Genomic DNA, 15,385 nt, shown 5'->3' on the forward strand with positions numbered 1-15,385 from the left:
CTCTGTGCCGTTTAACTTAGTTCTGTTAGTCAAGGGCTGCTCTGTACAGATCCGAGCCTCGGAGGCTCCCCCTCCGTCCAGCTGGCCTCTCAGTTGGAGAGGGGAGACCCAGCGAGCGAGCGCCAGTCCTCCTTTGCCGCTCCCTCCCTGCGGGACCCGTCCTGCGCTGCTTTGCCTTTTGTTCTTTCTTTTTTCCTTTTCTCCTACCAGATTTTTGGCGTGTTTATCTTTTGAAGAGGGCGATGTTCTGTCGGAGTTCCACAGGTGCTCTGGTTGGCTGAGTGGGTCTGTAGATGTGGGTCTTGGTGTATTTGTGGGAGAGGGTGACCTGCGAGCGTCCTTCTACTCCGCCATCTTCTCCGTCTCCCCGGTTGTATCACTTTTTAATGAAAATTATTACAGCTATCTCTTTAAAGTATTTTTGAGGATAAAAATGTCAAAATCTGGGCTTAGTGTGAAAACTAAAAAAATCATTCTCTCTTAAGTTACTTCTAACCCAATATTTAAAAGCCAGTTTACAAAATGGCAAGGGAGGAGTTGGATCCTATATAGGGAAAACTGTATTATTCACAGACCCGCTATCAGAGGTTTCACAATTATAAAATTAAACCCTTTTCATGGTATTAATTTTTTAAAAACTGCCCTATGTGGGCTATAGATACAGTTATCACCAGTATCAACAAACATATGTGCAGACAACCTTCCATGTAGGATTGGTGAACACTACGAGGTCTCACAAATTATGGCCAAATTATCCCTTTTCAACTTCATGAGCCAAGAAGTATAAGGGGTTAAATTGGACATCAAAACAGCACAGATCTTAGAGTTTGTTTTCATACAAGATCCTGAATCTCACTCTCCTATAAACCAGCATTTGAACAGTAGAAGCCCTTTTCATAGAGAACCATGGGTTTTCAAGTTCTGATTTTATTTCTGATTTGTTTTTCATTATTTCCTGAAGCTACTGATGTTTCTGAGGCATTGGGGGAAGTGAGAGAGCCCTGGGAGAGTTTGAGGCTTTGAATTTCGGAACTCAACCATTCAGAAGTTCATACTCGTGTTCACAAAAACAATGTCGTGGGGTCACTCTGGCCAATGGAGCATCTTGTGCGAGGGCTGGAGCTTGGTTCCTGTGTGTGTTTGCTGCAGCAGCCTTTCACCCCTCCGCACTTTTCATTTTTTCTCTCTTTTTCCCTTTATATCAACATGTTGTAGCCTGTGACACCAGCTAAATTAATCACTCGCTGCACTCAGGGAAGTCACCGCAGGATATAGAATAACAAAGACAACAACATTATTGCAAGGCAGGAGAGAAGGGACTGGCTTGTGAATAGAGTCAGTACACCCTCACCAGCTGTGTCCTCGCAGGAGCTGGAGCAGCAGATTAAACTGGGGCTGTTTTTTATTCTATTTACATGGATCTGAGAATGGCCACAATACAGTGCCAGGGACCCCTGGCGAAGGGAAATCCCTTCAGAATGCCAGCGTACTGTCAGAACTGAGGCTTACTCGAGCTTCAGGGTTCCCCTTGGGCAAGCTCTGCTTGGGCAGATCCAGCTGAGGAATTGCTGAGCCACCAGGATCCGGAACATACAGGATTCTTAAGTTAGAGTCAACAGAGAACCTGCAGGGGGCTGTTCAGGTGTGACCTAGAACTCTGTTGGACCTTTCCTGTTAAGCATATCTCCCATCTTAGATAAAGGCAGAGAAAGCAACTTCATGAAACTAGCAATGGACATACAAGATGACAGCATAAAGATTCAAGAGCTACTTTAAAGCCACAAACAAGAAGTCAAAAATAAGAGGAAATGTAATGAGGATGGTAATAAAAATGTGTTTTATAATCATAAACAAAAACAAATATAAATATAAACTACTGTGTTTGGGTTCAGAATATCAATTGAATGAGGGAAATTTAACTTAACAGAAAAGTCACCCCAAAGAAGTTCTAGCATCACGAAGAGCCAGCTGAGTGATACAGGCATTAAGCTCATGCTTACAGAAGAACAGTTTGGAGTAAGGGGAGGAAGAGTGGTGTGGCCCATGCACTGGTCAGGCCACATCAGAAGAAGGGCCCACATTTGGATGAGTGGCATGAGCAGGGAAGCATACAGTACTTTCTGGGGACTAGAGAGAGCAAAATTGGGGCAAGTTGTGGGCTGAATTCTGTCTCCCCAAAATGTGTATGTTGGAGCCCTAACCCCCAGTACCTCAGAATGTGACTTATTTGGAGATAGGTCCTGTAAAGGAGTGATTAAATTTAAATGGGGCCATTAGGAAGGGCCCTAATTCAGTCTGACTTATAAAAAAAGAAATTTGGACACAGAGAAAAACACCAGGGGTGCCTGTGCACAGAGGAAAGACCGTGTAAGGACACAGTGGAAAAGTGGCCATCTGCAAACCAAGGAGAGAGACCTCCGAAGAAACCAAACCTGTCAACACTTTGATCTTGGACTTCTAGCCTTCAGAACTGTGAAAAAATTAATTTCTGTTGTTTAAGGCACCCAGTCTGTGGCATTTTGCTATAGTAGTTCTTGCAAACTATTACAAGTTTCAAAAGAAAAGAAAAATATTTCCTAACAAAGTGGCAGAGATAATCAATAATCTAGGCTATGGTGAAACATGACAAGGACTCCTTCCTTGACTGAACTTTAGTCAGGTTCCTCTGAGTCCTCTTCTCAACTACATCTTGACCTTGGCCTCCTGGGCTCAGTTTTCACAAAGACTCCTACCCAGAAACTTTATAGAGAAGTCCCCCATCCTTGAAATCTAATGAAGTCCTTCTTAGCAATTTTCCATCTGCTAACTCCTCTCACTCTACCCATTGGCAATAAATCCTCAGTTGTCTTTGCTGTATTGAGGGTTGAGTTCAGTTCTGTACTGAAGTCTCTCTCCCCTACTGCATTAGTTCAGATAAAATTTGCCTTGCCATTTTAGAAAAGTGTCCAGTACAGACTTTCTCTTTAACACAAACACCCTCAAAATCTCAGTGTCTTAACAACACATATGTAGTGTACTTCCATGCTACTTGTGCTGTGTGGGTCAGCCATGGACTCACTCACCATAGTCACTCAAGAATCCAGGTTGATGTTGTACCATCTTGAAATGTGCTTCCACAGTCCTCATGTCAGAGGGCAGGGCTGTGCTGAAACAAGCACTGGCCCTTTACGGCTTCTGCCCAGATGTGATCTTTACTTCTGCTCACATTTTATTAGCCAAAAAAGTCACATGGCCACATTTAACCTCATCAGAGCAGAGAGTGAAATTCTGCTGTGAACCTGCAAGGAGAAAGTTTGAAATACTTGTTTTTACTCTAGAGCCTACACCAATTTTTTTTCTTGGCAAAATCTAAGTTAGTTCATTTTTATACTCTTAACAGGTTGAGATTCCTCTAGAAAGTGGTTTTATTGAGACAAATAAGATGTTGTGATGATGCTTATGATCTAGAGTAGGAGACAGATACATCTACCATTAACTTGAAGTCAGTGTGGTGCCTGATTTTCAGTCAGCCCCATCATCCTGTATCACCCAGAGAATCTACTCTCCCCCTGGCCCCCTGAAGGGACTGCCTTTGTCAACCACTGATTGGGCCAGGAAAGTCTTATTCTTGGAAGTTTGAACGAAAAGGCAAAAAGTCTAGCTACTTTATATGGCCTGTTTCCTCCTTCGTGATAGGGTGATTTTGGGGACCACAATCTGTGGAGCTGCCCTCTGTGGCTTGGGCCCACACACCCTTCCTGTATGTGACTCCAACAGCCTGATTTGATTTGTGTGACCTCATCAAAAATGATACTGAATGATGCTGGGACAGAGCTTTTATAGAGAGGGTTCTTTAGTTGGAGAAGACAGTCTCAGATTTCCTCTCCAACTCTGAGAGTGTGGATACTATTACTCAGACTCCCTACCAGAGTTGAATGTGTGCTAGGATGAGATGCCCATAGTTGTAAGCTGGGACATTCCTATAAACAGTATTCACCTCAATTTCTTATATTCCTATACCCTGGGTCTCTACATCTTGTTACTGGCTGAGTCACCTTCAGTAAAGCATAGACATTTAACCACATGCAATGGCAACTTGGAAGAAAGCACCAGACTTTTGATATATTTTTTAAACTTTCAGGGAGTATCAGGAATATTAATGCTCACTTTCCTGAGATACAGGGCATTGATTAGTCTGCACAGTATGAACTGGTATTTGTGAGTGTGTGTATGTGTTTGGCTCTGTGACTATTCCTGCCATGAATGCCACCTCCTTCTCTCCCACACGGCTTGTTGGAGTCCTTTTATGTTAACACCCTCTGTAAGAAGCCTTCAGTTTGGTAGCACTGCTCACTCCAAACAAATGCATCAGAAAACAATGCGCACCCCTGCCCACTAGTCATCAGAGCAATTACTTAATGAGCACATCTCTATTTCCTCCAGGGTGGACTAATTAAAAGGCTTCCATGCTGTTGTCAGGAATAGACAAAGTATGTTTTGTAGTACTTTTTTGGAGAAACTGAAAGCTAACATTGGGTTCTATGTGGAAACGTTTTCAGCGTTACTCACAGGATTCCTCTCATTTCTGCCCTTCCAAGACAGGCTCAGTTGTCCGCCATTGATTGAAGAGGAAGGGCAGCAACAAATACATGGCTTGCACATTATTTTCAAGACAGGTTGTCTGGAGCTATAGAGTGGTGGTTCTCAAACTTTAGCACTCGTCAGAGTCCCTTGGAGGGCCTGTTAAAACAGCCTGCTGGCCCTACCCCAGAGTTTCTGATTCATTAGGTCTGGGATGAGGCCCAAGAACTTGCACATCTAACAAAGTTCCTTGGGTGTAGCTGGCGGTGCTGGTCTGGAGACCATGCTTTGAGGACACTGCTTCAGAGAAGCTCTTTTATTCTCCTCTTACCTCCACTCCTTAAGGCAGTAGGAGCACAGATTTTGTAGTGGAGGTCGAGGGAGAGAATCAGCCTTAGACACTTATTTTGCTAGATGAAATAGCTGCTAATGGACATGATTCAGGTAGAAGGGGTGCAAAAGCTGGGCTCAAATCCCCGTTTTGCCACTTGGTCGTTCTGTGCCCTTGGGCTGATTACTCAGTTCTCTGATTCTCAGTGTCATCATCCATCAAATGGGGGCCCAGGCTTCACAAGACTGCTGTGAGGCTGCATAAATCCCTAGAATAAGGAGTGACATGCTCTAGTGTCCAGTGCGGGGGAGCCCACTTTTTTTTTCTCCCTCACACTTCTCCCTGCATTTCCCTGGGCACTTTTGAGTGATTTATTTATTCCTCAGGGTTCACATAATGCTCATGTAATGATTGTCAGGCACAGTTTGCTTTATGATAGAGAGCATCCCTTAAAAAGATTTGCTTAAGGTGAATCAAGTCTTAAGAGCTAAAGGATAAACTTTACTTTGCCAGGGACTTTGCATGCAGGGAACTTTTTTAATAAACAGAAAAAAGAAACTAGAAAGCTCCAAATTTACTTTCTTCCATGGAAACGTTAGTGCAGGGAGGAAAAACTGATGTAGTACTACTTTCTAAATTTGTGCATTGAAAGCTGGAATACACATCCAATTTACACCAAAAGACTACAGGAAAAAATATTTTAAACTCAACAGCTCAGTGACAAAAGGAAGTTCTGGAAAGAAGAGTGTGAAAGGGTATGGAGTCATCCAATTCTCTGTGTTCACATCCTCTGCCTTCTCAAATCCAGTTGAGATTATGAATCCTGCTCTCAGTGCTGGTAAAAAACAAACAAACAAAAGCCTTAAAGAGACTACCTCCCACACTTACTTCCTGCCAAACTTACTCAAAAGCCCAAACAGTTTTAGTTAATTGTGACATCAAGGTCTTTATCAACAGCTCTGTTTTATTGAGCCATTATTATGTGCCAGACTTGAGGCTATGTATTTTGTGTGCATTGTCTTAGATAATTCTCACAACAACCTAGAACAGAGGTACTAAAATTTCCCCCAATTTATAGATGAGGAAACTGAAGCCTGGAGAATAAAACACCCTGCCCAGTTTGTAAGAACTAGACACTCAGAACTTGAACTCAGGCCTGCCTGACACATTGAAAATCTACAAGGCCTTTCTAACCTATTCACATCTTTCCCTCTCCACTCAAAGGACACCAAATACTAAAGGAATAGCTTTATAAAAGTCAAACCAAATTGGATCCAGTTATCAAGTCTTCTCTTAACACAGAAACCCAGTTTTTCATGAGTCTGGAAACTATGTTCCAGCAAAATGTGAAGATGCCCAAAGGTGAGAACTGATCTTAGGGTCTGATGAAAGGCATTAGACCGTGGATACTCATTCATGCCTAAGTATCCTCAATCTCTACCAGGGCAGTGCTTGGCATTTTCTAAAGAGAACAGCAAACCACTGAAATGTACAGGTTTTCTTCTAGTCTCTAGTTTCTGGTGGGGAAATCTAACTCTTTAAGAGTGAAAGTCTTATAACCAAAGTGAAAAATGAAGGTTGATATTTAGAGCTACTTAGTATTCAATGGCATAACTTCCCAAATACACACAAATTTAATGTACTTTTGTTTGAACCCATAATTACAAAATTTGTTTAAAGCTGTTATATTATCTTCTTATTTGACACAATATGGCACAATTTTGTTATAGGATTGAAAACCAAATAAGACAACTACAGCTGGTAGCATTTCAAAGAAATATTCCCTTTAAGATGAAATCAATCCTGTTTCAAGTTTATTCCCCTGCTTTATGATTGAGGCTCTAGGGGTGTATTTTGCTGGAAAATGTCTTTTTGATTTTTTTAGAATTTCTTTAGATTAATATGCAGCTGTCATTGCAAGGCAAATCTAGCTCTGCTTTTATGTGTCCTCTTTCCCCAGGCTGCAACTAAAGTCTACCTCTCCAGGAGAGACAGACCACTCATTTCTGATTGGGGCTTGATATTACAGGTCAGACAGCAAAGAATTCATCAACTCATCATCATTTAGAGCATGTCACACTTTGTCTATTTACACTGACTGAATACATTTTTTTGCTTAATATAAGTCCAATGTCTTGGTCTTAACATTTTGCTGCTGTCTAGTTTTAATTCTTGTTCACACACGCGCACGCCCCCCCACACACACACACTCACACCCACTGTGCACCATATCATACTATCATATTATTAAACCAGTTCTCAACATAGCGAGAAAATCCTGTGCTTTGATGTATTTCTTAGTATAGTTTCAGCATTTATTTAATTTTATTCAAGGCTTTCCTTCATGTCTTTCCTTCTGTTTCAATTTAAAGGGCAATGGACTTTCCTCTTGTGTTTTAACTACTGGCATGTTTTCAATTCTCTCTCTCTCTAATTCCTCTTTTCCAGATGCAAGCTTGTTTATCTAAGCATTTCAGACGTCTCTCTCAAAGATAGATTTATACCTTATCCCCATTATATGAGAACACAAGAAGGTACAGAATAAAACAAAAATCTCCTGAAACTTCTCTATAATACATGTTGGAAACCAAGCAATTGTTAAGACACCTAGGCAATCAAATCTAGCTGTCTGTCCGTTCCACAGCACGTGAAGGACACATCTTTCTGTTGACTCATTTAAAGAGGGAACATCTTCATTGCATCTCTTTAGATTGAATGTGGACTGTGACTCTTTGGACTGAACAGGTTGTATTGATGACAGAAAGCTTAAGAACTTTGTTTGCAAGAAATGAGAGCGTCTTTCCATGATAATAGTTAGCAATCTCAATAGAGCCAACTATTTGTCTTCTGCTCCTTTTAACACTTGAAAATAAATCTGGAAAACATGGATTCCCTTTAGTCAGTTATCAAGGGAAAAATCTTAAAACACTAGGGTGGGGGCCAGCGCTCTACGGCCCACAGACCAGATCCTTTCCTCCTGCTATCTTTGTAAATGTGGTTTTGTGGGGTGAGAGCCATGCCCCTCAGTTTACGTATTGTATGGATGATCATGCTACAGTAGCAGAGTTGAGTAGTTGAGACAGAGATTGTATGGCCCACAGAGACTGAAATACATACTATCTTGTCCTTTACAAAAAGTTTGTCAACCCCTGATACATTTGTTCAGAGGTGGTGATATTTTAAAGCCTTTCTTTCCTAAGAAGAGGGTCAGTAGATCTTGCTCATGGGTCTAAGAAAACGTTTATCAGAGGTGTTGTTTTAAAGGCTCCACAACAGGGCAGATTGTTCACAAATGATTCCTGCCTAGAATTTATAAAGATGCCTCATATTATTCAACCAGGACAATAAAATGCCTCTAAATTAGGGTGAGCATATAATTTATCATCCAAACCTGAGTGCTTTAGAAACTAAAAGGGACACTATTAATAATTAGACTGAAACAGCAGGCATAATAAACTAGGGCTGTCCCAGACAAACCAAGACGTGTGGTCACCCTAAAAGTGTGCATCGCTATGCTAGATTTGGTAAAATCACAATGTGCAAGTTAAATGCGTATGATTTTAAGTTTATTTCTTCCACTGAAACATATTCATTATCAGAGCCTTCTTTGTAATTGGAATTTTTACCTAACTGATGAGAGTCAAATGGGCGTTCCCAGTTCATTTGGGAAGTCAACATAAGATCCTTGGACCATCAGAAAACATTATGCCATAATCAATATAGCTTTTGAAGGGAAAATTGAGCTTGAATAATTCTTTCTATGATTGCCCACCTGGACAATGAGGTAGTAACAGATATAAGTTATCTTGGTTTTTACTGACACTTTCAGTTGTGTCCCAAATGATTGCCAAGCTATAAAAGAATGACTTTGACCTTTCTGTCATGCTCTTCAAGGGCAATGTACTCAGATTCCACTGATCCATACCAGCATGGTGTGAGAAGAAAGGAGACAGAGAGAACCAAGGGTACAAAGATCCTCAGATTCATTGCTTAGAATTCAAGAATCTTAAATCTTTATTCCTTCTTTGCCTAAACAACTCTAAATATAAATATAAATATAAATATAAATATAAATATATATATATAGCCTATGATCATTATTGTGATTCATTTACATTTTACAGTAAGGTCTCTAATCAAAGATTTATTTCACCTCAAAAGAAGAGATTGGAAACTACCATATGTTGGAATCTTTAAAATTATCTCTCTGATAATTCTAGGATCTGTATAGATAAAGAATGTTATAATGTGTCTCTTCTAGTAGTGTTCATAACAAGCAACATTCACATGGTGCTTCATTTCTTACAAAGTACTTTAAATGTATTCTCCTACCTGATTCTCACTAACTCCAGTAAGTCAGTAAGGCAGGATTATTATTACGCCTGTTTGTTGTGGATAAAACAGAGGCTCAGAGAGATTAAATGACTTGTTCAAGGTCACACAACTAATGGTACTAATACCAGGGTTGGTGTAGGCCTTCAAACTACAAATCCTAGGCCATTCAACTCTACCATATTGTTTTCTAAACTGTTATGAATTAGTAATATTATTAATAATGCTGAAAATATTACTTCAAATAGAAATGACCTTGACCTGCTGAGGAAGAGACCAAAAGAAGCATGAAACTTAACAGAGGCTAGTTATAAATACTAAAGGAAAAATATAAATATTGCAAGTTAAGTGTTAACCATCACTGTAGTTTTACTGTAGTCTAAGTCAACATGATAACAGTGATGAAAAGAAACATAATATGTAAGTGGTTAAGGAATATACACTGATTATTTATGAGCTAGGATTAAAGTTTAATACATATTTTATCCACTTGAGGTTATCTTCTGGGCCTGGCTGCATGTAATAGAAACTGCCCACGTAACAATGATCTAAACAAGATAGAAGTTTATATCTTCAACAAAACAAGTCTGGATGTAGGCAGGTGAGGCCTTCATAGACCTCAAAAAGTCACCCAAACCCCTTTCAGCTTTTTATTCTGACATCCCTACCTGACTTGCATCCCTGGAGTTGAAGACAAAAGCAGAAGTTCCAGCTATAACATCCATGTTCCAAGCAACAGGAAAGGAAGGGAGAAAGAAGGAGGGAGGGAAGGAAGGAAGGAACGAACGAATAAGGAAGGAAAGAAGAAAGGGAAGATGCTCATTCTCTTTTTGAGGAGACCTTCTGAAAGAAGACACTTGATGCTTTGGTTTATATTCATTGGCAGATTTTTTCATATGGCTATATATAGCTACAAGAAAGGCTAGCAAATGTAGTCTTCAGCTGGGCTAGCTCAAAATTAAGGCCTTTTTATTAGAAGGAAGGGAAGGATGTAGTTGGGATAGGCAAATAACAATCTCTTTCATGCTCTCCTTTAAAAAGAATGGAGTAACTCGGGAGTTTTAGAGCATGGGGGGAAAGAATGTGTTGTGTTTTTTCAACTTGCACTGGGCTCTTTACATATGTTATACAGTAACCCTGAGGTCAGCTTCACTAGTGCATATTACAGAGATAAAAACAAAGCTGCAGAGAGATTCCAGCAACTTGTTCCAGTTTATTATACACTTAGCCAATATGGTATGGAAACCCATTTTCTTTCCACTATGCATCCTTGTCTCCATAGTGTTTATGATGAAAAATTAGTCGAATGAAGAAAAAAATTGAGGGAAATTTAATTACTTGGTTAAGAGAACAGGGTTTAGAAGGGGCATGTGTTCATTCATTCATTTGACAAACATTAGTGGCTCTTTCTATGTGACAGGCTCCTTCTGTCTTCAGGTAGAGTATTGCTTGCTCTTCAAGAGAAGCCAAAATATTAATGCAAGGGAATCTGAATCTTTGAAGTGGAGGATTTGTAGACCATCTCATCTGTCATTTTCATTTAGGAGAAAAGGAGAAGACAAGATACGATGTGGTCATTATCTTCTCTTTCTCAGAGTAAATGGATCCCTCTTTAAATTAGAGCAGATGCACTGTGTCCCAGGATCATGTGATGTTGAAATAGATCACTGAGAGAGGTTATGGAATCTGAAATCTTGGAGAGTTTCAAGGAGAAACTAGTAAAGTTCTGTTCTGGAAGGTTCCCATTTTCTTGAACCAAATGACTGCTTCAGACTCCTTGAAGTTCTGTGATGCCATGAATGTAGGCATTACAATGTCACTAAACCCTATTTGGGTTAAAAGTAGGAGTTTAAACCATGGCTTAGTGTATTCAAGCACATGGCTAGAAAGATATTTTCAAATAGAAAAAGACTAAAATAGGAATTACTTCCGTGTCTTGTTTATAACAAATAGATTGCTGGAAGTAAGAAAACTACATTAAGTGACTAGAATTTCATTCATTAAGGAGATTTCCTGCCTCTTCTCATTCTTTGCTTGGCTCTGTTTTTTTAAGCATTTAATTATAAAGGCTTTATTTTACTGTAGTTATCACAGTTGTTCAGTTTAGACAGAAGTTGACGATCCTGTGTGTAATTTCGTGGCCTTGGGCATCCTATTACTATAAAAGTCATCTCTGGAGTTGGCAATTTACCAAACTGACTTTCCACCAAGAACGGCAGAGCAGGGGTGGCAGTAGCAAATTGTAGCAGTGGTAGGAGCAGCAGCTGCTGCTAAAAGCAGCAGAAATGGTATGCCAAGAGAGCGGAAATTCAATCTGTGTATTTATATTAAAGGGACATAAGCAGGTCACGCCAAACATAGAGTCACCCTTTCCTCAACATTCAAATCAGGCATAATACCCAAGATGCTATGATTGGAATCTGATTAATAAATTTTTAAGAAGCCCGAGTCTATCTCAATGTTCCTGTTTATGTAACTGTTGTTTTTTTATTGTTCTGGCATTGGCCACTTTACTGAATGTAAATGGATGTGAGGAAGAAAGGGGGGAGGGAGAGGGTGGGGAGGGAGGAAGGAAAGAAAGAAAAAGAAAGGGAAAGAAAAGGAAAAGAAGAATTACCAAAATTTATAACTTTTGATTAGACGCGTTTTTACTGAACTGAATGCTTCTGTTGTTTCCCCTCCTTAAAAGTGTGGTTAACCTGTCTTTCTCCACAGCTGGAGCCACACAGGGAGGGAAAGTGACTGTGCATGTAGACAGAGGACTGCTACTTTAAATTGTGTACACCAAAGTCCTCTCAAGTTCTTCTCACTTCCTATCAGTTTGATTTTCCTATTTCCCATCTTCCTGCCTTCAGGACAAGTGCAGAAAGATGGCCGGGGCAATGACAATGCCAAATAGCAAGTCTGAGTTTAACAAGGTTTGAGAATTTGAATTTATGACAGGTGACATCAGCTTATGAAATCAGTGTTTGTTATTTTCAAATCAGATTCATTGAGAAATATATTGGAGTCACAAGACATTGAAAACAAAGTATATTTGATTCATTTTAAATAGGAAAAAATGAGATCCCAGGCATTTTTGTAAACATGCCTTCAAAATCCAGTAAAACGACTTTGAATCCATGTTTGAAGAGATGAAAAACTGGAAACCACTTACTTTTTCTTCTTGGTTGAGTAATAAAATATGGCAGTTAAGTAAACTGCTAATATTTATTTTAATTTTGGTCTAATATTTTTGGAGAAGGGGCAAAGATGGTAAAATTGATGGAATGATCACATCTGTTTTTCCCCACCCCAGTTATTTCCAAGTTAAGTTTGATTATTTCCAAGTTAAGTTTGATGTTCCCAAAGCCCCATCCCGCTTCCTTACTTCCTAAGAAAAGGTGTGATTACTCTCCCAGGAATTGACCATTGTGGGTGCTCCATGAGATCTCTTCTTAACATGTTTGTTTTTGTATTTTGAGGAAAAAATATTACCCACAGAAATGAAATATTGACTCATTTCCGAACTCCCTTATTTTTCTGTTCTTTTTCTTGGATTTTATCCGTTTGGATTAAGAAGGCAAAAACATTAGGGAGATGGTGTTACTCAACTGAAAAAAAAAGGCTAATGGTGACTATGATCTCATATTACCAGAGTTTAGCAGAGAGCTACTTTAATATGACAGCTAATATAACTCATTGATGTGATTACTCAAAAAGGAGAATGCCGTTGGTGTCTAGTTACATCCCAGTGGTTACAATTAGATAGGCCAGATGGATGGGGTCCAGCAAGACAGACTGACAAACTTGCAGACAGGTCAGCAGGGGCATGACTGGGGCAAGGTGGACTTCATGAATCAGGCAAAAGAAGAAGTGGCCTAATTAATTATAGGCTTTTAGAGATTCTTAAATAGGATGTGGATAGAAAGAACTTGCTTTGGGGTCTATTTGCCAACTCTAAGCCAAATATTTTGAATAAGTGGTTTCCTATAATGGATGATGACTACTGACTATTAAAACTATCTTAGGTTGAGTTTAAAAATAATAAAACCGAAAGCAAGGCCTCCTTAGAAAAGCAGGTGACTGTTCTTCGAGCAAGTCTGTGGTTGTAAAATTACCCTGCTTCAAGCAGCAAACAGTATGGCCAGCGAACAGAAGGGCTTGACGGGACCTTAAAGTTCAGCATGTCTGAATCTTTCATTATATATATTCGACGACCTCATCAGACAGAGCTCCCACAGGGTGTAGAAGGTACATCGGGGCGGTTTAATTAAAGGGAATTTTTTGATGGAACTGTTTCAGAGGTCTAGGCAGAGTTAGGGATGTTGAAGCTCTCTGGGACTAACCACAAGAGAAGGCTTTAACTACTTAGTTTAAGGGGCAAAAGAGAGCTGTTACCAGAACCTGGCAAGAGCAGATGTGGACGGAGGTCACCTAATGGGAGCAGCAACCATAGGGAAACACAGCCACTGGCAAACCACTGCCCCTGAGGGAAGGAGGGAGGTGGGGAAAGAGAGAGATTGAGAGAGGGGAAATTATAGGATCAATACCCCAACCTCTTTCCTTGCACCCTCTGATCTACAGGTAATTCTTTTTTGCCAAACCTAACGAGAAGCCAGAGGGTAAGAAATGCACCACAGAGGTCGGCTCCCAGGGACCACAGCAGGCCAGAGAACAAAGCTAGGGGGAGATCAGTGGAGAATCACCAGCTCAGCAGCGAGAGAGGAGAAATGACATCCCAAAGGCCTGCTGGTTTAGGGCTAAGACTAGAATCTAGTCTTTTGATTCTTACACACTGAGGTTCTTTGCATGAACTACCATGCTCTCACCTACAGATAACCAGACCCTCCAGGACTAAGATGAGTTGCAAAGAATGTCAGAGATGACCCTTTGGATGCTCTTGCTGAGAGTAGCTAATCTGGGGAGATTCTGGTTTCTCTAACAACAGATGTTTGAGCTTTACACCTGAGAGGTTTGAGGGGTATGTACTACTGGGACCCCAGAATTTCAGAGGCAGCTGTTCCTTCAGAGCCAGACATAAGGCAGCCATCAGCGGCATGGGGGCTGGGGTGTCAAGTTATGAATTAATAGAACTGCTTTTACAAATCACACGCAAGGGTTAGGATTTCCAAATAAGCATTGTACCCTTCCGGGTGGTTCTGTGAGAAGCCACCATTGTTGCACTGATTCTGACATTTCTTTTGACTTCTCTTTGGCGATGATCTTTGAAGCCAATCTATGTGTCATGTAAGAAAACTCAGTGTCTCAAGATATTACTCACTAGCTGCAAGTAAACTTGTTTTTCTAACTAACTTCAACATTATCTATCAAACTTGACTTGACAAAATTTAAGTCCAAAAATCAAACCCACCTTCAGAATACAAAGATTTATCACACCTGAGATAGATCAAAAGCATAACAGCAAGTTCGAAAGTAGTTTACAAAGTGGAAGCTCAAAAATTGTTGAGCAATGACAACCTTTGGGAGCAATTAAAATAACTGCCTCTCAAAGTATTCAGGTTGTGATGGGCAAGGTTAATTTGATTATGAACAGCCCAGTATTATGTGTAAAAATATGTCACAATGTTACATAATACATGAATTGGCAAGATTTGCCTTAGAGAAGAATTACAGCTAAGGAAAATACTATGTATGTACATGGACAGAGATGGAAGGGAAAAGGAAAAATGAAAGCATGATTTGTTGGGAAGTGGAATTACGAATGACTTTCCTTTTCATTTGAAAAGGTCTGCTTTTGTTAAACATTGCTTTGCAATATTTACAATTATAAAACCATAAAATGGAAAGATATATTGTCTTACAGAGACCTTTCATAAATGTTATGAAATGTGCTGAAACACAGAAAGAAGTGTGACCATGTGGATACAGAGCATGAGGGTGTATACTGCATACGTAATGCTTGTACTTTGCTCACATATAGCTATATCCTTATTCTTATTGATTTCAGTCGAAGAAATATTGCATATGTTTGCTCTAATTCTTTTCCCATACAGACTTTACAAAGCAATGGAAAAAAAGAGATGCTTAAGATCTTAGGGAGGGGTTCTTGCATACTGCAAACAGATTATGGAAAACATCATTTGGAAGAGGGAATAAATGGAAAAGTTGAAATTAATGTTGACCAATTAAGCTTGGGCACAGAACTCATTATGTAAGCAT

This window comes from Camelus ferus, chromosome 1 (assembly GCF_009834535.1).
Source record: "Camelus ferus isolate YT-003-E chromosome 1, BCGSAC_Cfer_1.0, whole genome shotgun sequence".
Taxonomy (NCBI): domain Eukaryota; kingdom Metazoa; phylum Chordata; class Mammalia; order Artiodactyla; family Camelidae; genus Camelus; species Camelus ferus.